The sequence below is a fragment of the Equus asinus genome, chromosome 1 (genome assembly GCF_041296235.1).
Source record: "Equus asinus isolate D_3611 breed Donkey chromosome 1, EquAss-T2T_v2, whole genome shotgun sequence".
Lineage (NCBI taxonomy): Eukaryota > Metazoa > Chordata > Mammalia > Perissodactyla > Equidae > Equus > Equus asinus.
The window spans coordinates 153,441,388-153,465,727 of NC_091790.1; the positions used below are offsets into that span (position 1 = coordinate 153,441,388).

Consider the following 24,340-nt stretch of genomic DNA (forward strand, 5'->3'; position numbering starts at 1 on the left):
GTAACTTACTCTGTGTGTGTGTGTGTTGTATGTATTTGTGTGCGTGGTGTATGTGTGGTGTGTATGTCTTCCTCTCATCTGCAGTTCAATAAACGGTGCATTCGATGTCATATTTGGGATTGGCCTCACTCCCACTCCCCACCTCACCTCAGGTATATTTGGAAGGGGCATCTGGGAGCCAAAGAATAGAATGCTGAGGACCCCAGAGTAGACACAGGATAGCCTTTGTGCTATTGAAGGAGATGTAGTGGAATTTACCTAGTTTTCCCCTAACTCCCAACTGGCTCTGCCTAGTAGTTAATTAAAGAGATCTGTGCTGAGAGTAGGGTGACCCTAGAAATGATTCCTTGATTTCTCAGAACCACACAGTCAAGGGGGTCTGGGCAACAAAGGATCCCTGAAGCTGGGGGAGGCCTAGAATTTGGGTCATGCACCAGTTGTCTTGAGTGAACACCAAGCCTGGACACCTGGAGACGCAATAATAGTGAAGGTGTAGGGACCGAGGGCTCCTCAAGCTCCGCCAGACTTCTGATTGGAGTCTTCCAGAAATTGGATCATTACTGATTTTTTTTTTAATGTGGGAGGGAGTGAGAATGGACCTGAGAAATGTTTTAATGGGTGTGACTCTATCTGCATGATTGATTTAAAAAGAGGACTAGAGTACAAAAAAAAAATTAAAATTTTACTGACTATTGTATTTTTTCTTAAAAACGTGAACACACTCTCATGAAAGACTCAAACTACACAGACTTATGCAGAGTAAAACCTTAAAGTTCCTCTTTACTCGTATCAGCCCCTCAACACACATCAACTCCCAGAGGGGATCTTGAGTCAATAGTGTGTGTCTGGCCAGCCCTTTTTAGTGCATTTACATACGTGTTACACAATTACTGTTAAGTAGAGTTTCTGTTTTAATGTTTATGAGTCAATCTTCCTGTTCTTTTCCGATTAGAACCTGTACCTTCAGAAAAAAAGAGTAGAATCCTTGGAACTGTATGCGCTTGCTTTCTAAGGGGAAAATTCAAAATTCAGTACTTTTTGGCAACTTCCTCTGAGTTTATAATTATTTCAAATCATAAAAAAATAATATTTTTTAAAAGCCAGCATGTGGTTCAACCTATTTTCTTTTCCCCAGCTCTGCAATTCTGAAAGCGTGTGTCAAGATGGAACTTCCATCAATCTGGGGCTCTAAGTAATGGTGATGAGCAGAACCTTCTTGCCCACCTACAGTAGATATTTAGCATATGTGAGAAATATGCTCTGCTGGGTTAAGCAAAAAGAACAAGAAGCAAGCAAAGAACCAAACAGACTGTGGCTTTCATCATGGTCTTTCTCTCTTGGATCACACACTCTGGGGGAAGCTACCTGCCACTTCGTGAAGACACTCAGGCACCTTATGAAGAGGCACAGTGGTCAGAGACTGAAGTATTTGGCCAATAGCAAAGTGTGGGATAGAGACCTGCCAACAACTGCAGGAGTGAGCTGAGAAGCTCTTCCTATAGTCAAGCCTTCAGATGATGGCGGTCTTAAGAGAAACCTGGAGCCAGAACAACCCAGCTAAGCCACGCCCAGATTCCTGACCTCCAGAAACTGCAGCAGATAACAAATGCTGGCCATTTAAAGCTGCTAAATTTGGGGGTAACTTGTTACACAACAAAAAATAACTAATACACACTGGCAGGGCCACAGTATGACTTTTGTGGGCCCCAGGCACCTTTGCCTTTGTAGGTGTCTTCCTCCAAAAATATTAAAAGTTCTATTTGTGACCATGTTGATATAAAGACAAATATGATCCAGACTGGATTCATTATTATATATTCATTATCATTATATTCACTTTTGTCTTCTGATTTTAAAAGAAATAAAAGTTAAAACATTTTTGTAGGCCCTGAAGTATAGGGGCCTAGATACTGTGCCTTCTGTGTCAGACGGATGTCAGCCCTGCACGTGGGAAGAGCATGGGAGGGACATGCAGTTACTGATGAAAGCTGAATACCGAAGAATTGGTTACTGGTCCTGACAGTCCTCAAGTCCAAGAAAGAAGCCAAATACCTGGGAATACTTAGTATTTGGGAAAAATCCTATCCTCTGTTTGTGGATCCTATTGGGTCCTATATCTCAGGTAACCAGGGGAACTGAGTGCAAGCTGCTCTAAGTTATTACTAAAAGGCAATGACATGACCTGCACTTGTTGGGTCCAAACCACACAGGATCCCATGAAAGCTGGTGTATCAGCTATAACTATTCAGGTGACGGGGGCTGTGTAACACTGGGTTCTGGACTCAATCTCTTCCTGAAGGTGATGTCTCATACTCACAATTTGAATTAAATCTGGAGGCAGTAAAGTCTTTTGATTCACAGACACGGAATCTAGCAGGCTTGAGTTTAAATCCTACCTGTGGTCCTTCCTGGCTGTGTTGTCTTTGGCAAGTTTCTCAACCTCAAGCCTAAAGTTTCTCCATCTACAGTATACATTCCACCAGTCAACAGCATAAAACATGGCCCTCCAAAATGGCAAGTGGTTACATCCCATAGACTATCTTCAAAGTCAAAAGAGTTGTTGCAAAATTGGAATGAGGGATTAGATAGTTCCACCTGATGAAATGATTATAAATATATGAAGTCTATGAAGGAAATGATAACATATTACTGAAGGACATGAAAGAAGATCTGAATAAAGGGACAGATATACTATGTTGATTCAGGAAAACACTCCATTCTCCATAATGTAATACATCAATTAAAGGAATCATAATCAAAAGGTCAACAAAATTTCTGTGCAATTTGAGAAACTTCAAATTCTAAAATTTATATGTAAGAAGAAACTTCAAGAATAGTAAAGATAATTCTGTAAAAGAAGAACAAAGAGGAGACATGCCTTACCAGACAGAAAAACATATTATGAAGATAGAATAATTATTATGGTGTTAGTACAGAAAAATAATAAAATAGAAAGTTGAGGGGGTGATCCATGTACATATGAGACTTTAGTATACAATAAAATCAATATTTAAAATCAGTGGGGAAAGGAAAGACTATCAGTAAATATTGTTGGGATAGTTGGTAAGTCTTGGGAGGAAATTTTTTACATTAAATTGACAAGTTTAACTACATCAAAAAAGTTTTTTTTAATTCTATGCCATAAATCACCATAACAAAGTTAAAAGATAAGCAACCTTTCAGTTATAGATGCTAGATTGACCATTTTATCTCTCCTCCTTCTCAAGGCTCCATATATAAACCCACAAGGGCAAAGAGAATGGAAGAAGAGATACCAATGGATGAGAGATTTCTATCCATTTTGGGGAGAAACACAGCAAGTGGATGACTGGTAACTGATTTAGCAGAGTGGAATAATTTGAAGCCAAAATCCACAGGTGGATGGGGAAGAGAAGGGAGCTAACTTGCTTCAACAACCTGAAGAGGCTTAGGACTTGGGGGTGCTGAGTATGGCCAATGGCAGGGTGAGATGTGATACCGAAAACATGGAGATTGGTTCAAAGTCTGCATAGTGTGTGGCTGGATGGACCCCCAGAGTTCTTCCCTTACTCCTTGTATACTCTGGAATCCAACCTGCAGGCAGAAAGTCAGCAGTTTCTTCTTCAGAGACACTGGGCAGCCTAGGAGGAAAACCCTACATACTGCCCTCTGAGAGGCCCCAAATGAAATGTCCAATGCTCTGCTCTGTTGTCTGAAAGTGAAGCCCACTAGCCAACAAGTCAGGTCCAGGCCACCAGAGCTTCCACTCAACATTGTATGGGCTCCTCTTAGAAACAAACAACAAAACAAGGAACATCAGACATTTTAGGAAATGATCCAACATGAAAGAAATTCAAATAAGCCAAGAGGAAAAATAAACCTGTCAAAAAGGACATAATTCATACATTAGAAGAAATATTTTTTAAATCTTTCTTCTATCCTCAAAGAGATACTAGAAGATATTATACCCATATATAAGAACAGGAAGCCAGAGAAAGAAACAATAATAGAACAATAAAGAGTTCTTAGAAATTAAAAATACAGTCATCAAAATAAAACCTTCAGTGAAAGGTTTTGAAGATAAGATCTAGGAAATCCCCTGAAAACTAAAGTTGAAAGAAGAAGAAATGGAAAGTATTAGAGAGAAGCTAAGAGACACATAGAACGAATGCAGGAGTTCCAATATCTGATGAAGGTGAGTTTCGGAATGAGAGAACAGAGAAAATAGAGTAGAAAATAAAAGAGAGAGAGATCCAGAAATGAAGAGCATGAATGTCCAGATGGGAAGAATCCAGTGAGTAGCTAACATAACAGTGATAACATATCCTCATCATGCAATTCCAAATCATCACGAAATTTCACAACGCCAGGTATAACAAGGAGAGGCCTAAAAGTTTAAAGAACAGATCACAAGTATCAAATAACATCAGACTTCTCAGGTTGTCTGGATCTAGAAGAAAATGGAGAAATATTTCCAAAATACAGAGAGAAAATTATTTCTAACTACAATTAAACACCCAGAGAAACCTGTAAGTATAAAATAAAGCCATTATTTTCTACAAACAAAGCGTACTTCCCAGCTACTAGAGGATGGACTCAGGCAAAACTAGGGAGTAAAATTAGAGAGAGACCCAGGAGAAGTGCATCCAGTAAGAGGAGTGTGGACGGGAAGTGCTGACACGAACTATAAAGCGGCCCAAGGAAGCAATAACTCAGACTGGAGCAGGGTAGAGGGCTCTAAAGGGAAGGCCACCAGGAAAAAGGGGAAATGTAAAAATATACGACCAGGTGGAGCCTTGGGGAAAATATAGGACAGCATATTATACAAGGGAAGAGGCAGCTTGAAACTTCAACAAAAACACAAGGCTGTCCTATAAAGAAACTGTAATTATGGTATACGTCTTGGCTTTGCAATGTATGTGTTTGTAGACTTATGACATAAATACTGGTTATTTGACTAAAAATAGTGATAAAAGTGTACTCTGAAGGTGAAAGAGGAGAAGTAAAAGTAAGGTAAAGAGAAGTACATTTCAATCTGTCAAGGAAGAAACCATTAGATAATACATAAAATTGAATAAATCAAGAAGTAGCAATTTAATATATTATTTAGGAATATGAAAATTGCCAATAGAATCACAGCTAAAGAAACAGAATAAGTAAAATATGGGTAAATCTGGGGATTGAGAAGAAAGGAAAAATAGGAGAAGAGACTTCTTATTTTTATTACAAGCTTTTGAAAATATTACCAAGGGCAGGTCTAGGTTGTGTGGCACTTGAAGTTCACCTGGGCTGGGGGTGGGGGAGATGTGTCCCTTTTAAGCAAAAGAATAAAATTTATAAATAAAAATTAGTTATAAAAGTAAATATTTAGAGTAAAAAATCCCACAAAAATTACAAATTTAAGAAAAATGCAAATACATAGACATCATAAAATACAGAAAAAAACAATATTTTTATTAACTGCCTGATATAGCCCTATAATATATTTTCTGATACTTTTTGGATACATACTTTTTGATTACCTCTTCATTTGTAATATGAAAATAATGTAATTTCCTTTTAGGGAGCGAAAAGATAATTCAGTCTTTAGCATGGGTGATTGAAATTTTTCTTTATTATTAACAGTTTAGAAAAGTTTGTTTTATAATTTGATATTGATAATGTCACAAATTAGTAAAATTTATGACAAATTTAGGAAAAGCTCTATACACTTTCTTTAATATATGAACAGTAAAGTTTCAAAACACGTAAAATTTTCTTCTGCAGTGACTACTCTTAAATACTCTTTAAACTGGAGAAACTCATAAACCAATTTGTCATCCAAGTTCTTGTAGTGATTGACTGTGTATTGACCTAGTGATTTATTATGACAAATAAGAACTTCCAGGTGTAAATGAGAACCCAATCCTCCGTTTATAATTTACCTGTCCGGCCATTGGAAGGATTTTCCACAGACTAGGTTCTGGCTCTGTGAATTTCAAAGTTTATTTCTCCTCTCTTACATACTTCTAGTGCTGGGAAACTAGAACACATTCGTATCGCGGTACGACCTCTGGCCCCAAACCTCTGTGTCACAATAGTAGGTCAGTCGACACAACAAACAGAAGTATTCCTGAAAGCCACTCCTACACCAGGATGTCCCACAATAACTTTACTGTACTATGTGGAAGTGACTGCAAACCACATAAACACAACGCACTAAATCCAAATGAAATATGTCCCCACTTCAATATCCCCTTGGCCAGATCCCAATAACCCCAGCACCACGCGACGTGAAAGCAAGCAGGCGTGGAAAGAGGCAGCAGTTGTAAGATATGTTAACATGTTGAGAATATATTTTTTAAAACCTCATACACATTAGAAAAAGACAAATAAGCCAAGAGAAAAATGGGTGAAAGTTATGACATGCGTGTCACAACAACAGGGATATAAAGAGAGATATACAAGTGGCCAGAAAACAAAAGAAAGAATGATTTTAGTAACCAAGGAAATGCTAATTTACAACAAGAAACAGTAACCTGGCAGAGGTGTTACTAAAAATCGCCATGCTATAGGATCATGTACAATTTAAGTAACAGGCCTGGGGGGAAACGGAGGTACAGGCACAACATTAAAAACAAAGTCTCAAGAGAAATACGCTTAAAAAATTAATTAAAATAAAAAACTGACCCAATAAAAATGTTCTCACAGTTCTAAACCTCTTTAATTCCTAATAATTGAGTAAACATAGGCCTTTGCCTGAATAAAAGGCATGGAGTTGGCTTGGTGGAAGCAGACGAGGTAAGATGGAGCTTCCACACAACAGAGAAGAGGTGTGGTGAATGGAATCGTCACGTATAAAGACAAACGTGACATCAGCGGTGGATAGCTCATGGTCCTGATTTTCTTTCTTCCAGTCGGGAATAAAAGAGAAATTCTGCTTTTGTTGTTGTTTTCAGTTTCCTCCTTTCAGAAAGCAGCAGCTTGTATGGCTCCAAATAAGACCAGATTCCAGGAAACGCTAGCCTGCTGCGCTTGGCAGGATAGTTGTGATTTTCAATCCACTGCGCGTGCTTTTCAACCCCACGTGCAGCAGGAAAACCAGGATATGTTAAGCTCTCCGCTCTGCTAGGTTTGCAGTCTTGTCTCTGAAGGTGAAAAGCATATTCCCTTAGGCCTGTTGTTCTTGTGGCATCGCATTCACTTTTCATCATTTCCTTCAAAATCGTTTATTTCAACATCCTCCTGCATAATTAGGGCTTTCGTTCTTTGTTTATTATGTGGGTTCTTAAAACCAGTAGGCTTACTCATATTTGGGGTTCTGTATTAAACATTTTTTTAACTTTTAATTTAAAAATAATTATAGACTAACAAGAAGTTGCAAAAATAGTAGGCATACCTTCACTCAGCTTCCCCCGGTGACAACATCTTACGTAACTATAGCACAGTATCAAAAGCAGGAAATTGACATGGGCATGTTATTAAACATTTTCATCAAGAAAATTACACAAGCCTGGGACAATGGTGTGACAGAACCACAGAGAAGGTGTAAACTGGGGTAAAATAAAGAAGATGGGGGGGTGTTGGTGTGTGCGTTTATGTGTATTTTATATTCCTCCTTGGGTCACTATTTTCAGCTAGGTGATGTTTTTTGTGTTAATCTGGTGACACTAGCAAAAAGCATAGTCACCTTCTTCTCCCCTTTTTTTGTGACAGAGATAACAAGGCAGGCACATTTGTAGGAGACATGGGAATCCTCTATCAGGTGACTTTGGCTGGAGGAATTCCTGGTGGCAGTGCCAAACTTTCCTTGCACTGCTGTCTAAGACACTTCCACCCACACAGTCTTCCTTCCTTCTCTCTCTCCTGCACTCGGGGCATCCAGGTCTGATGATTCTCCCAGCCTCTCCTGGCTCCCTCCTCATTTTCTGTCGCCGATGTTTCTTCTAACAAATTTCTCACATGTTTCATTGCGTCTTGGCATCTCCTTCTCAGAGGATGCCAACTAACACACATCTAGGTGGTTTTACTTCTCTACTTATTTACTGTGTGAGAACGAATTCAAACATCACAGTCACAAGCTGTAACTGCATTTCCATCCTCCTCATAATTTTTGCAAACCCAGACCTTATTTTTTCCCTAATCTCCTCTGTCTCACGAATTCAGTCCTTATGGGCCACTTTGGTTCAGCCTTAAGCTGACTTGAACACCTCACTGCTGGCTTCTACAGGAAACCTAATTACACTCAGCATAGCATGAGTTTTGGGGTCTTATTGAATACTGTGGGTCACAGGGCGTGAAGTCACATCACAGGGAGCATGTCTCAGCCATTTCAATGGTTTCAGCCCCAGGACCTCTTGCCCTATTCAGGTCTGCTTAGCTCTTGGCAGTTGACATCTATGCACAGATTCCTGGGAAGTCTAATCCAGTCCTATGCTTTCTCCTTCATCCTGTCCCAGCTTCGTGGCCTTCCCTAAAAATGGTAAAACCAAACACATGAATGAATAAATAAATGAATGTTGTACAGTAGCAGCCTTTCCAGAAGTAAGAATAATAGATCTGGTTACCACACTACCATGTAGCACTCTCCGCTCCTCATCTCCTCATCCCATCCTCTCTACATCAAGGCTCTCCCTTTATGTCACAGAAGGTAGCTTCCAGAACGTAGAGGGAGGAGAAGAGAGCTAGCATTGCTAATTCTTTATATATGACACTAGTGAGTTTTTATTGTTAGATATTTTTAACTCTATTTTACAGATGGGGAAACTGGGGCTTAGAGAGGGTGAGTAACTTGCCCAAGGTCAATGAGAGGTGGAGGCATGATTAGAAGCCAGGTTTACTGGATTCCCAAGCCTTTGTCTGTGCCTTGTATCATCACACTCCTCCCACAATCAACTGCTAATAGATCATAGGAAAGGAGGGACCTAGAAATAGAGGGGTGAAGAAGAGGGTGTGGTTGAATTGTGACAGATATTGTCAGTGCCCGCCCCATATCCTCTCCATTCAATCCAAGTTCATTGTCCAAGTTCCCCTATGAGCCAATCTGACTCTTGTCTCTCTTAGGGGAGGGCATGTTTGGGGTAGGGAGAGAGCTCTGTCAGCATGTGAGTAGGCTGAAAGTGCTAGGGAGTTCATGCCTTGTAGACAGACCTTATTTGCTTCTAGATACATACCTCCCTCCTTTTCTCCCTCTTCATGGGAGGCAATTCTGAGTCATAGTCCACGTGGTCCTCCAAGGGTGCCCAGTGGGACTGAGCCCCCATTGTCCACAGCAGTGATCAGTTCATTAACATACCGTTCATTGGTTTTCCTCTCTTCCACTGTCACTTCCCCATTTCATCACTGGGCTTCCTGGGATCACCTCCCAAGTAAAGTACTTGCTTTTGAGTCTTCCTTCAGAGCCTGCTTTGGGGGAATCCAAACTAAAACAATCCAAAATTACAGCTCTGAACATCCTTTTCTAGGCAACATTAGCACAGTTCTCATTCCTTTACTAGCTCCTTATTGTTTATTGGATAACCTCCAAGTTCGTTAGCCTGGTATTCAGAGCCCTCTATGATGTGACCACAATCTTCCTTCTCACAATTTATGCCCAATATCCTCCAGGCAACCTGTCCTCCAGCCACACCAGGTTACTGTCTGTTTTCAAAACACACCCTGGTGGTTCTATCCACTAGCAGGTCCCTTCTCTGGTAAGTCTAAACACTACTTGACACTCACACCTCAATTCTGTGCCAGACACTCTGCTAATTGTTTGACATGTTATGTTAGTTAGAGGACTCACTAGCCGCTGTAGCCTGTAAATTCCAAATCTCAATGACTTACCTCAACAGAAGTTTCTTTCTTTCTCATGTGAAGTCTGATAGGTGTCTGGAAAGGGTCCTTCCGTCTTGTGGTCCCATCACCTCTTAGAACCTTGGAATCCTCTGCTGGTTCTTCTGCAGGAGAAAGAGAGCCGTAGAGAACCACACAGGAGGTCTTTATGGGCCAGATTTAAAAATAGCATACATTAGTTATTCCCTATATACCATTGACCAGAACCCAGTCACATGGCCTTTAAAAACTGCAAAGGATACTGGGAAATGTAGCCTAGCTGTGGTTCCCAGGAAAAAGAGAGAATCAATCCATTCTGGTGAGCACATAACGTAATAATTATTTTCTGTCATAATGTACTAATTCATTTGTTGCTCATAACAATCTTTTGGAGTAGGGACTACTATTAAACCTTTTTTATACATAGGGAAGCTGGGCACAGAACACTTGAGTGATTTGCCTAGAATTATAAAGTAAGTCAGTGTTAGAGCCAGGATCTAAACCCAGGTAGTCTGGCTCCATCTTTTTATTTTTTTCTCATTTATGTCATCTTCAATTTCTTTCATCAATTTTTTTTATTTTGTTTTGTTTTTATTAAGGTAACATTGGTTTATAACATTATATAAATTTCAGGTGTACATCATTATATTTCAATTTCTATGTAGATTACATCATGTTCACCACCCGAAGACTAATTACCATCCATCACTACACACATGTGCCCAGTCACCCTTTTCATCCTCCTCCCTCCCCCCTTCCCCTCTGGTAACCACGAACCCAACCTCTTTCTCTACGTGTTTGTTTGTCATTGTTTTTATCTTCTATTTATGAGTGAGATCATATGGTATTTGACTTTCTCCCTCTGACTTATTTCACTTAGCACAATACCCTCAAGGTCCATCCATGTTGTTGCAAATGGCAAGATTTCATCTTTTTTTAATGGTTGAATAGTATTCCATTGTGTATATATACCACATCTTCTCATTCATCCTTTGATAGGCACCTAAGTTGCTTCCAAGTCTTGGCTATTGTGAATAATGCCGCAATGAACATAGGGGTGCATGTATCTTTATGGATTTGTGTTTTCATGATCTTTGGATAAATACCCAGCAGTGAAATAGCTGGATTCTATAGTAGTTCTATTCTTAACTTTTTGAGGAATCTGCCTACTGTTTTTCATGGTGGCTGCACCAGTTTGCACTGCCACCAGGAGTGTATGTTCCCTTTTCTCCACATCCTCTCCAACACCTGGTATTTCCTGTCTTGTTAATTAGGGCCATTCTGACGGGCATGAGGCGATATCTCATTGTAGTTTTGATTTGCATTTTTCTAATAATTAGTGATGTTGAACATCTTTTCATGTGCTGTTGGCCATCTGTATATATTCTTTGGAAAAATGTCTGTTCAGATCTTTTGCCCATTTTTTAACAGGTTATTTGGTTTTTCTGTTGTTGAGATGTATGAGTTCTTTATATATTTTGGATATTAACCCCATAGCAGATATATGGTTTGCAAATATTTCCCTCAATTATTAGATTGTATTTTCACTTTGTTGATGGTTTCCTTTGCCGTGCACAAGCTTTTCAGTTTGATGTAGTCCCATTTGTTTGTTTTTTCTTGTTTCCCTTGCCTGTCAGACATGGTATTTAAAAATGTGCTGCTGAGACTGATGTTAAAGAGCATGCTGCTTATGTTTTCCTCTAGAAGTTTTATGGTTTCAGGTCTTATATTCAAGTCTTTAATCCATTTTGAATTAATTTTTGTGTATGGTGAAAGATAATGGTCTATTTTCATTTTTTTGCATGTGGCTGTCCAGTTTTCCCATTTATTATTCGATAAACACCATTTATTGAAGAAACTTTCCTTTCTCTATTGTATGTTCTTGGCTCCCTTCTCAAAAAGTAGCTGTCCATAGATGTATGAGTTTATTTCTGGGCTCTCAATCCTATTCCATTGATCTGTGTGTCTGTTTTTGTACCAGTACCATGCTGTTTTGGTTACTATAGCTTTGTAGTATATTTTGAAATCAGGGAGTGTGATACCTCCAGCTGTGTTCTTTTTTTCTCAGGATTCCTTTGACTTTTCAGGGTCTTTTGTTGTTCTATATAAATTTTAGGATTCTTTGTTCTATTTCTATGAAAAATATCACAGGAAATTTGATGGGGATTGCATTGAATCTGTGGATTGCTTTAGGAAGTACGGGCATTTTAACTATGTTAATTCTTCCAATCCAGGAGCTTGGACTATCTTTCCATTTCCTTGTGTCTTCAATTTCTTTCAATAATGTTTTATAGTTTTCAGAGTACCAGTCTTTCACTTCTTTGGTAATATTTATTCTTAGGTATTTTAATCTTTTTGTTGCAATTGTAAATGGGATGGCATTCTTAATTTCTCTTTCTGCTACTTCATTGTTAGTGTATAGAAACACAACTGGTTTTTTGTTTGTTTGTTTTTTGGGTTTTTTTGATGAGGAAGAGTTGCCCTGAGCTAACATCTGTGCCAGTCTTCTTCTGTTTTGTATGTGGGTGGCCACCAGAGCATGGCCGCTGATGAGTGGGGTAGGTCCGCATCTGGGAGCCAAACCTCAGCCACTGAGGCAGAGCGTGCCAAACTTAACCACTAGGCCAGAGGGCTGCCACCAAAATGCAACTGATTTTTGTATGTTGATTTTTTATCCTGCAACTTTCGTACATCCATTTATTATTTCTTAAAGTTTTTTGGTGGATTCTTTAGGGTCATCTATATATAAAATCATGTCATCTACAAATAATGATAATTTCACTTCTTCCTTTCCATTTTGGATCCCTTTTATTTCTTTTTCTTGCCTGATTGCTCTGGCTAGGACTTCCAATACTATGTTAAATAGGAGTGGTGAAAGTGGGCATCCTTGTCTGGTTCCTGTTCTTAGAGGGAAAGCTTTCAGTTTTTCTCCTTTGCGTATAATATTAGCTGAAGATTTGTCATATATGGCCTTTATTATGTTGAGGTACTTGCCTTCTATACCCATTTTTTTCACAGTTTTTATCATAAATGGATGCTGTATCTTGTCAGATGCTTTCTCTGCATCTATTGTTATGATCATGTGATTTTTATTCTTCATTTTGTTAATGTGGTGTATCACGTTGATTGATTTGCAGATGTTGAACCACCCCTGTATCCCTGGAATAAATCCCACTTGATGATGGTTTATGATCTTTTTAATGTATTGTTGTGTTCGATTTGCTAGTATTTTGTTGAGGATTTTTGCACTGATGTTCATCAGTAATATTGGCCTGTAATTTTCTTTTTTTGTATTGTCCTTGTCTGGTTTTGGTATCAGGGTAATTTTGGCCTCGTAGAAAGAGTTAGGAAGCTTCCCCTCCTCTTCAATTTTTTGGAAGAGTTTGAGAAGGATAGGTATTAGGTCTTCTTTGAATGTTTGGTAGAATTCACCAGAGAAGCCATCTGGTCCTGGACTTTTATTTTTTGAGGGGTTTTTGATCACAGTTTGGATCACCTTGCTGGTGATTGCCTTACTGGTCTATTCAAATTCTCTACTTCTTCTTGGTCCAGTTTTGGAAGGTTGTATGCTTCTAAGAATTTATACATTTCTTCTAGATTATCCAGTTTGTTGGCATATAGTTTTTTGTAGTATTCTCTTATAATCTTTTATATTTCTGGCATCATCAAACTGCAGAGAATATTAACTTTTCTTTAAAGAAAAGGAATTAACTCCTTTTCTTAGATGTGCTGAGGACTCATGGTGCTCACCTGAACCTTCTTTTTCAGTTACAGGACATCAGCTCCACATCCTTAGAACTTCCTTCTGGAACAACTGACCCCACTTTGCTGCCTCCTCGGCTTGGCCCTTGCAGTCATGCTCCCTCACTCACCCTGCTCTGAGTGGAGGCATGCCCCAGGCATGGCAGCACACAATTGTTTCGGGTTTTAGAAGGTGGGGCCGATCTTCTATGTGGTTTTTTGAGAAGCACAAGTCTGCTGCAGCTGAAAAGCCCCACCATCCGTAGGCCCACACACTGTCAGTACAGTCCTGCCCCATGCTCATGCCCTAACACACTGAAGTGGACACACTTACCCCACTGAAGAGGCCCTACACAATCCACCAATGCAGGCACACCCCTTGCACACACCCTGCCCCTCGTGTTCGCCCTGCCCCGGAGAGGCAGACCCACTCACCCCACTGCAGAGGTCCCACACACCCTGCCTATGTGGACCCACATGTTGCCCAAGGGCTTGCTGTTGGATGCGGCCAGTCCCTAGGGTGGGCTGCCTGCCCTGGCTGAGCTGGATTAAATAGGTGCTCAAGTGGGTGGGGCAGACTCCTGTACCAACAGGTCAGGTGAGAACTCTAATGGCATCTGCCAGCATCTGTGTCAGCACACCTGTACTAGGTCACAATAATGGTTGCCATGAATGTCTCGGTCCATGGGGAGGTGGTTCTAGCCTGGGGAGGTGTCATCTCTTGCCAAGATGTGCCCAGAGCTTATTAAGTGAGTCTCTTTTCACCAAAGGACTATGTACCTTTCTTTCTGGTGATTTTAGGTTGCTTTCTGAAACAGATGAATTTGTGCATGAGCCCTTCAAGAGCAGGCTTTTCTTTCTCTTATGTCTGATAGCTTTTCTGGGGGGTATTCTCCATTGTTGTTAATTACTAGCAAAGACAGATATTATGACACTCATCTTGGTTGTGTTGAGTCCAAAAGCTGCTTATTGTGGCAAAGCTCTCCCACTGATCCCCTACTCCTCCAGGAAAAGCTTTGTATCTTAAGATTGCTCCTGGTTGTGAAGCACCATGGCACATCTTTTTCCTCTCCAGAAAGGAATTTCTGCCTCTTCCACCTCATTCGGCACTGTCCCTTGTTGTGGGGGTTCTTTTCATCCAGTTTTCAGTTCTCTTTCAGGGGTAATTGTTCCAATAGTAGTTATATATTGTTATGTCCATAGGAGGAGGTGAGTTCAGAGTCCTCCTATGCCACCATCTCCCTTGAATCTCTTGCCTCCATCTTTTTTTTTTTAAGATTTTATTTTATTTTTTTTAAGATTTATTTTAAGATTATTTATTTTATTTTTTTTCTCCCCAAAGCCCCCAGTACATAGCTGTATATTCTTCATTGTGTGTCCTTCTAGTTGTGGTATGTGGGACGCTGCCTCAGCATGGCTTTGATGAACAGTGCCATGTCCGCGCCCAGGATTCAAACCAACGAAACACTGGGCCGCCTGCAGTGGAGCACGCGAACTTAACCACTCAGCCACAGGGCCAGCCCCATGGCTCCATCTTTTAACATCTGCACTAACATTGCCCTTTAAACTCCTCCTTCTCCAGTAAGTGATAGTTTAAATGCATTAATAAACTAATCAACCAAATCTCTCTCTCTTTTTCAGAAACAGCTTGTCTGAGCTTTCAGAACCAACTGAGAATCACATAGCTTCATGGGGAAGATACATCTTCGGAACTCCCTGTCATACCTATCAATTTAGAGTTGAGAAAACTGAGGCCTAGAGAATTGACTCATCCAGCAGTGCCAGACCTCGAAACACATTCTCCTGATTTCTATTCTAGTGCTTTCCCCGCTGCATTCTGCTTCCTCCTAAAGCCCTATTTGTATTGTCATCATTTTTTGGCACCAATGGACAAGGTCATACTCTGTTAAGTACTAAGGCAGTGAGCTCTGCCCTTTTCTCTCTTGCTACCCTGCAGTGAATTTTCCTGTCACTTTCCAAATCTATTCTAAATGCCACACACTTTAGTGTTGACAGCTCCTGCACCTGGTAACCACAGATATTTCTTATTTGTGGTGAAGTAAGCTCATAAAGGGAAGGAGAAATTTCACTCCAGCCTTAGGAGTGAGCTCATAAAGGGAAGGAGAAATTTCACTCCAGCCTTAGGAGTGTTTGTGCATCAGCAAATTACCAGGTTTTTTCTGACATAGGTAACAATTATTTTTATTTTTTGGTCCTACTTTCTAACATGTGACTTTCTAGATTCCCTCCTGAGCCAAGAGTCATTTGGTTTGTGTGCATTTCTGAGCTTACTGACCTGTGTTCAGTAACCAGCCTGCAAAATCCTCTAATTTTATCAGCTCACAAAATCACTCTACGAGAAAATAATGGCTTCCTATTGTCAGATGTATGCATAACAAAAGACTAGCTGTAAGGGAAAACAATCAATAAAACCATTAAGAATATTCTTTTCCTTTCTTGACCTTGAAATCTTGATCTTTCTCAACATGGTCAAGACTTAATAGACCCTACAGTTGGTCCCAGGGGTTCTCATTTTATCTGATGACACTCTTCCTAGCTACATTATGGAGTCTACATTAAAACTTTCCTTTTCCCATTATTTGCTCTTTGAAAAATTTAAATGGTAATAAACCCATTTCACCTGCAAAATTCTTTTTTTTTTGCAAAAATGCTTTTGAAATAGATTTTCTTTTTCTTTCTTAATATCAACATTTCAGCTCCCTCGTCTTTTTTACTCACTAACTTATATTTTCTAAGATTGATCCAGGATTGAAGGGATTTTGAAGAAATTTAGAAGCTAAGGTACAGCTTTCCATGGAGTTTTATTTAACAAATCTTAAAATGAGAAATGTTTTCTCTAATCCCACTATTTTGATAATTATCTAGGATGTACTGAGTAACCAAATATTCTTGTGTTTACTCATTTTTGGTCTTGGCAGAAGTCTCTAGCAGATGCTGTCAGTGCCCTACCTGTAGCCCTCAGACCTTGTGGTGTGTCCTGGCCGACCTCCAATTGCCAGGATCTGCACCTCTGTGCCTTAGGATTATTTTTCCAAAAGTGCAAAAGACATTCTACCCACTGCCCTGGCCAAGTAGAGTGCCAGGGAACCCCTCTGGGAGCAGCCATCAACTAATGATGCTTGGATAATTGGTGTAAATACCCTGGTTCCCTTGCCCCTTGGGTGGGATAATTCTCTGTGTGTTTTGCATTTTACATTTCCTGTAAGATTCAGCTCCAGTTCCCACTATGGCAGCAGACTTAACAGTGGAGCCTTTTTTGTCCACCTTCCCATCTTTGTATTACTTCTCTACTATTCTACGAGTATTCTCTACACTTTCTCAAATAAACTCCTCGCACCCAATTCTTTGTCTCAGGATCTGCCTCTGGGAAAACTACAAAGTTGAGTCATAAGAGGGTAAACTAAGCATTTTCAAGATTGTAATTCTTTGATGTCTTGATATACAAAGTCCAAAATAGAAATGAATTTGCTGTTGCTTCCACATTTGGCAGGACCGTTATTCAGACATTTCCCTCTTAGTCTGTTTTCCTTGAATGATAGGACTCATTCAAGGGGCTTTTCCTAAGATAATTTTATTCTGTTATTTACTTTGTGGAAAGACCAGGAGCATAGACCCCAAGTTCTAATCTTAGCTCTGCTGAAAACTATCTGGGTGAGCTTGGGCCTCATTCATCTGAAAAATGATGTGGTTAGACTAGGTGTTCTTCTAAGTACCTTAAAGCTCTAAGGATTTATAAGTCTGTGGTTTTCCTAGGTTTTTTGTTTATTTTTTCCTCTTGAGAGTTTTCCCATCTTTCACATTATAGAAGACCATAAATAACCCAAATATCCATCAACAGATGAATGGGTAAACAAATTGTGGTATATCCATGCAATGGAACATTATTCAGTCATAAAAAAGAATGAAGTACTGGTACATGCTACAACATGGATGAACCTTGAAAGCCTTATGCTATGTGAAAGAAGCCAGACACAAAAAGTCAATATTGTATGATGCCATTTAGTTGAAATATTCAGAGTAGGTAAATCTATAGAAATAGAATGCAGATTGGTGGTTGGCAGGGGCTAAAGAGAGGAGGAGCAACTGCTTAATGGGTACAGGCTTTCCTCTTGGGGTGATGAAAATGTTTTTGGAGTTAGATGGAGGTGGTGGTTACACAACATCATGAATGTACTAAATGCCACTGAATTGTCCATTTAAAAATGGCTAATTTTACATTATATGAATTTCACTTCAATAAATTTTTTTACAAATTATGTCTAGAATGCTGCTGTACTATGTTTTCAGGCTAGAGTTAAAGATCTTTATCATAAAAAATGAGAATAGAGAGTTACTGAAATGGTACTTTAATGTAATAGCCATAATTTGTCGGACTCCTACCATGTGGCTTGTGCTTTACATTCAGTGTCTATAGTTATCACAGCAACCCTTTTCTATACTGCACAGATGAAGACATTAGCGGTCAGAAAGGTTAAGTCAATTACCCAAGGTTAGGCGACTAGGAACTGGTAAAACTAACACTTGAGGCTGTGTTTGTCTGGACATGTATCAAGATAGTAGAGTTAAATCCAACTATACCAATATACATTAAATGTAAATGAACCAAACCAAAGAAAAGGCAGAGATTGGCAGAGTGATAGAAAAGCAAGACTCAACTCTATGTAAGTCACAAGAGAAGAAACTTAAATATCTAAATTAAATTTGTTTTATCCTTATGAAGTCACCTTCTTTATCTCTGATAATACTCCTTGTCTTGAAGTTGACTTTGATATTAATATAGCCACACCAGCTTTCTTAGACTTACGTTTATGTGGTATATTGTTTTCCATTCTTTTATGCTTAATTTTTCTGTGTCAATATATTTAAAACTATTTAATCTCATCACACTTTTTATCCCTAACATCTTCGGTCACCACTCCTAATGTAAGCCCCTACAATCAACTGTTTTCTCTCCGTTCTGTTACTGCTCTGAGTCTTTTCACCCCTGATCCATACTTCTAAACCTCTTCACTATTCCCTCTGGAATCCTACTTTATGGGATGTAACTTCCTTTCTATCTAAATCTCCTTACTGATATTGGATCACCAGCTCACATTAATGAAGTACTTTATCACTATGTTCAGAATCATTTTCTCCATCACCCCTTCTAAACCTTCTCTCTCCTTCAGAGATGTCCATGTCCTCATAATCCTTTGTCCTCAATACAGTCAACTTTATCTCCACACCACGTCTTCTACTCATCCTCATAACCAAATATCGCTCCTTGTCATCACCTAGAAATGCTCCACTCTGAACTCTTAAATTAATAACATTTACTCTCCGGCCATTACCTCTTCTCCATTCATTCATTCATTCCACAAATATTTATTGATGTGTGCTATGTGCCAGGCATTGTTCTACATGCTGGAGATACATCAGTTAACAAAACAGGTACCATTCCTATATTTTTGGAAAGTATATCCCAGTTCTCCGGTTCTCCTGTTCCATTACCACATCTCTTCTCCCGTCTCACTGAAGAATTATGTTGTTTTGTATGGGCCCCTTGTTTCTTTATCACTTTTCCCAACCAGCCCAAACTCCATACCTACTGGTGCCTTGTACCAGGTTGTCTCCTTCTCCCTTTGAAACTGTTACTCTGTAATATCCTTATACTGAATTTCTACTTCCAGACCAGATGGAGTGACAGACCCCAGATCCAGATTTACTCTCCCACCTTAAACAACTAAACAATCAGACAAAATATATAAAAATAACAGTTTTTAAACATTGGACATCAGGCATGCAGGATAATGGTCCCTGAGAGAACGGATAATAGCGGCATGGACCCTATGATCATCCCAGCTCTCCCCCTGGCAGCTATAATTCAGGAAAGGAGAACCCAGGCAGAATCTGGAAGTCTCCTTGAATCGCGGAGATGGGGTTGCGAGTCTAGGACGCCAAGAAGCTTGAGTCTGCAGGGCAGAGAAGAGACAGCCGCAAAGAAAGAGTGCTCCAGAAATCAGCAGAGGGTTCCCCTTGTCTTCGGCTGAGTATTAATCAGTGCATGCATGTGATGATACTACCCAAAGCCGGGGAGAGAACTAACCAAAATGAGCAGACAGAACAGTCCTTGTAACTCATATTGGGCCAGGAATAATTCATAATCCTACCATCTAGAGTAGAAAAGCTTTGTAATACGTAGGCATTGGATAGAGTTCTCTGACTGGTCTTGTCTCAGTAGTGGTGAAAAATTAGCCCTAAAGGCTGTTCAGTTCCACCTAGTAAAGCTTAAAAGCAAGCCCCAAAAGCTCAAAGTATCACCAAGTAACTAAGCTGCATCTCAGAACACGAGTCAAGAGTATTTTTTTAAATTTTCAAAAATATCTAGCGCTAACAAATTAAAATCCACCATGCCTAGCATCAAATAAAAAAATTACCAGGCAGGCAAAGAAGTGGGAAAACACGGCCCATAATGAGGAGAAAAAAATCAGTTAACAGAAACTGACCCAGAAATGACATTTATGATAGAATTAATAGACAAGGATATTCAAACATTATGTTTAAGAAGGTAGACAAAAGTATGCGCATATTAAACGGAGACATGAAGCGTATTTTAAATGACCCAAATTAAACTTCTAAAAATGAAAAATATGTTTGAGATAAAAACCATTACACGAATTCAATCCAAACAGCCTGAGCTGCCAGTCTCCACCTGAGCTGCTAGAGACCGTATGATAAGCTATAGGGTTGGTATCAGCATCACTTCACATGCATCAACTGAATGTGCTTTACAGTTCTTCTAACAAGCCGGTGGTCAGCTCCCTCTCCTGTCTGCTCAGCACTTTTTCCAAGCCTTCACCATTCACCATTGCGCCTTTCCTTACTCTCGTTAAATGACATGGGGACTGCTTCACAGAGAAAACGGAAGCCATCTGACAGGATATCTTGCATGACTCCTTTCCTCTGGTCTCTGGATACAGTCCCCCCACACCCCCACACCACACACACACCTCCATGATCTCTGAGATCTTGATCCACTCATCAATCCCTTTGTTGTATATTTCAAGTTCTACCTAAATTCTGGCACTTTCCTCTTAGCTTATAAGTATGAATCTCCTCTGCTCTTCTCAAAATAATCTACCCTTTGCTTTAGATTCTCCTTTCTCCTTTCCTACACAGTCAAGTTTCTTAAAGAAAAGTGTATATGAAACCATAAGACTCTTAGGAGAAAACATAGGGGAAAAGCTTCATTATATTGGATATGGCAAGAGTTTCCTGGATATGACACCAAAAGCACAGGCAACAAAAGTAAAAATGGACAAACTGGACAACATCAAAACTAAAAACTCCTATGCATCAAAGGATATATTCAACACAGTGAAAAGGCAACCGATGGATTGAGAGAAAAATATTTGCAACTCATATATCTGATAAGGGGTTAATATTCAGAATGTATAAAAAACTTCTACAACTCAACAACAAAATGGGCAAAGGATTTGGATAGACAGTTTTCCAAAGATGATATACAAATGACCAAGAAGTATATGAAAAGATGCGCAACATCACTAATTATTAGGGAAATATACACTTGAGAGTGATTAAGATAGCAAATTTTATGTAATGCATATTTTACCACAATAAAAAAAAGAATAGAGTACACTTGATTACTCCGCCTTTCCACTTCCTGATGACATCGTCATCACCATGCTCATCACCTTCATTATCATCAAATAGCAGATCCAATTACCTCCAGGACACCTCCTTTGAAAGTGTCATAGATGCTTCAGCACAGCATGATAAGACTTATCTGATTTTCTCAAACCTACTCCTCTATCTACTCAATTTGTCTAAGCGATGTTTGTCACTCTCTTCCCAAGTGTTCAAGCAAAAAACCTCAGAGTGATCCTAATGCCCTCTGTTCTGCCCACACGCCTCCACTTTGCATCATTCAACAAGTCTACCACTTCAGTGTCTCTGGGTTCTGACCCTGTCTCCACCAGCACTGTCTTGGTCACACCCTCTCCTTGTCTGGGCAATTTGACAGTGTGTCTCTACCACCAGTTTTCTGCCCTGTGCCCCCACGTTCGTAATCCACTGTCTTAGTGTGTTCTGGCTGCTATAACAGAACACCAGAGATTGAGTGGTCTGTAAACAGAAATTTATTTCTCACAGTTCTGGAGGCTGGGAAATCCAAGATCCAGTTTCCAGCAGATTCTGTGTCTGGTGAGGGCCCACTTTCTGGTTCATAATCGGCCATCTTTTTACCGTAACCTCACAAGGAGGAAGCGGGGGTGAGGGGTCTTTCTTGGGCCTCTTTTATACAGGCAGGAATCCCACAGGCCCCACCCCCTAATGCCATCACATTTGGCATTAGGATTTAACATAAGAATTTTGGGCGGGCACAAACATTCAGCCTATGGCATCCACCTTCTCCATCTTCTGAACAGCTACCAGAGAGCTCCAAATCACAAATCTGATCATTCATTCCCCTATTTTAAATGCCTTCAAAGCCTCCCCAGGATAAATTGCAAATGAGACCACCCTAGCTGGCCCCTGCCTGACTCTGCCACCTCATCTCTCCCCTCTGCCCCTCACAGACCTTTCTTTCCTCTAGTCCTGCTGAAAAAATTGAGTGCAACACGTGTTCTGTGCCTCCCCATTCCAGGCACACTCACCCCCAACTGTTCATCGGACTTGGCTCCTGCTTGTCCTGAATTCAGGCATTTGTCCAGACACAGCCTTGTCCCTGAGCAAAGAGCGGTTCCCTCTCTCCACAGTCATTCCCACTCTGGGCAGGAGGGGTCTTCTTCACTGTCTACCTTTCCCATCAGATGCTGAGCCTCGTGAGAGTGAAGACTGTGCTCTTCATGACACACATATTTATCAAGCTGATATTCAGTGTACATCACTGTACTAGATCTTTCTGCCCTCATTACCAGTGTTTAGAAGAGTATCTGGCATACAGTGGGAACTTGATGTTTGTTGAGTTGAATTGTAAATCTTTTCAGTTTAATTAGCTTTAATAAATTATCTTCAAAGTGCCTGTAAGAGTAGGAGGCGAGCTAAAGTTTTCCAGTAACACCTCAGGGGAGGGAGACGAGGAGAGCAATGGCCTTGGGAAAAGGGAAGCAGGAGTCAAGGAGCTTGGCCTGAGGCTAATGGGAACACAAACAGCAAATTTGTGTTTTCCTCTCCTGTGTGTCGCTGGGGGATAAAGCCAAAATGCAGCCAGTGTGAGACCTAAGTGAGAGTGTGCATCGAAGGAGAGTTACTAAGTAAGGGCTTGTCCGCAGGTCCCCAACTTGGCCTGGGAGACCGTTTCTTCTGCTTCTCCGAGATTCTGCTCTGGATCTCAGGCAAGAATATTCTGAGAAATAGAAAAAAGGATCATTGGCTTTGATTTTACAATTGCCTGAATATTGACCAATATCTATTAAATTTCTATGTCCTGATATCAAAATTACCTTCTGCTTTATAATGTTATAATGTCGCCTCCAAGTTGGTCTTCCCCATGCCCTCTTGGGCCACTGTTATCTCTCACTGCTCAGAGCCATAGGTCTTAGGAGCACCGAGGAGTGCCAGTCACCCTGGATAAGTAAATCTTACAATCCAGACGCTAATTACTAAGAGACAAGACTCTGCAATGGAAGCTTCTCCCACCTGTGAGTAACAATGGCGGGGAGGCGGCTATCAGAGTGGGCCTTAGAGTCGTGGACTCTTCTACTCATTCGGTGAATAACCTAGTGGAGTCACTCAAACTTTCCATGCCTCAGTTTCCTCATTTTTAATTGGGGCTAAAAACAGTATTAGAGTTGTTGTGAAGATTAAATGAACTACATGTCAAGCCCTTAGAATTGTAATGGGCTCATAACAAGTGCCACCTAGTATTATCATTTATCAAGAATATAAAATGTCATTCCACACAGGCCAGCCTGGCTTGAGCGCTGCATAAGAGTGCTCAGGCCTGGCTACTTTATTTTAATTACGTGATATTTTGATTCCTGAGTGGAGTCGGTCAATGGAAGGAATAAATTTAAGATCCACAAATTAGCACAGTTCCAGTAAGATAACTGTCATGTCCCATATTAGAAAATTTTTCATTTAATTTTTTTCTCTATTGCTTGTTATTGTTTCACGTTCTTTCAAAAGCTGCTTTCCCAATTGGACAGGAAGGTCCCTGAGGGCAGAGACCACACCTAGCGCTTGCAGACACTCAGGGGGATGCTGAGTTGACCCCAAGGTGCTTTGTGCCAGAGAGTCTTGTTGTTAGATGTCCTGGGCACTGTCCTGTGGCTTTCCTCATACAGCTCTCTCTGCCACATGGCTACACTCTGGAGAAAGACCTTGGGTTACCAGGACAGAATGCTTGCTTCTGTTTATCCTTTATATTCTGCCTTCTTCCAAAAGGATTTGAGCCAAGGGGCAGGACTTGACACACATCTGGCCAAGGGCTGGTGCAAAAGTACAAGAGTAAATAATAAGCAGCATATCATTATCAAAATCAATTTTAAAATGTGAAACAGGCAAAATAATACCAAGTCTCTATGCATAAAATCTGTAATGTGCCTGAGATTCTGGAATTGAGGAACTTTATTTATCAGTAGAATCAGTGGGTCATCACCAACGCAGCATTTCAAAATATATGTCTGCAATCCCTGTCTCCTCTGATTTTTAAAGCAGCCTGTGCAAAATGGGAAACTCCAAACATATACACGTGTGCTTGTTCCTCAATAAATTACTTTTCCAGAAGCATTCTTGGACATCTGCTTCTTAGCATTACTCCCACTCCCCCAGAACACTGCCATGACTTTAGGTTATCTATTATCAA

General features: G+C 40.2%; 1 long non-coding RNA gene across 1 annotated transcript in view; it reads right to left on the reverse strand.

Annotated features, from left to right (window-relative positions):
- Positions 1-6,665: 6,665 nt before the first annotated feature.
- The window catches only part of LOC139045320 (uncharacterized), a 37,986-nt gene continuing 20,311 nt past the window's right edge, over positions 6,666-24,340 (reverse strand). Inside the window, exons 2-4 of the long non-coding RNA XR_011503436.1 lie at positions 9,784-9,896; positions 9,132-9,380; positions 6,666-8,431 (exon numbers count right to left, since the gene is read on the reverse strand). This is a non-coding gene — a long non-coding RNA (uncharacterized lncRNA). The remainder of the gene's footprint in view (positions 8,432-9,131; positions 9,381-9,783; positions 9,897-24,340) is intronic.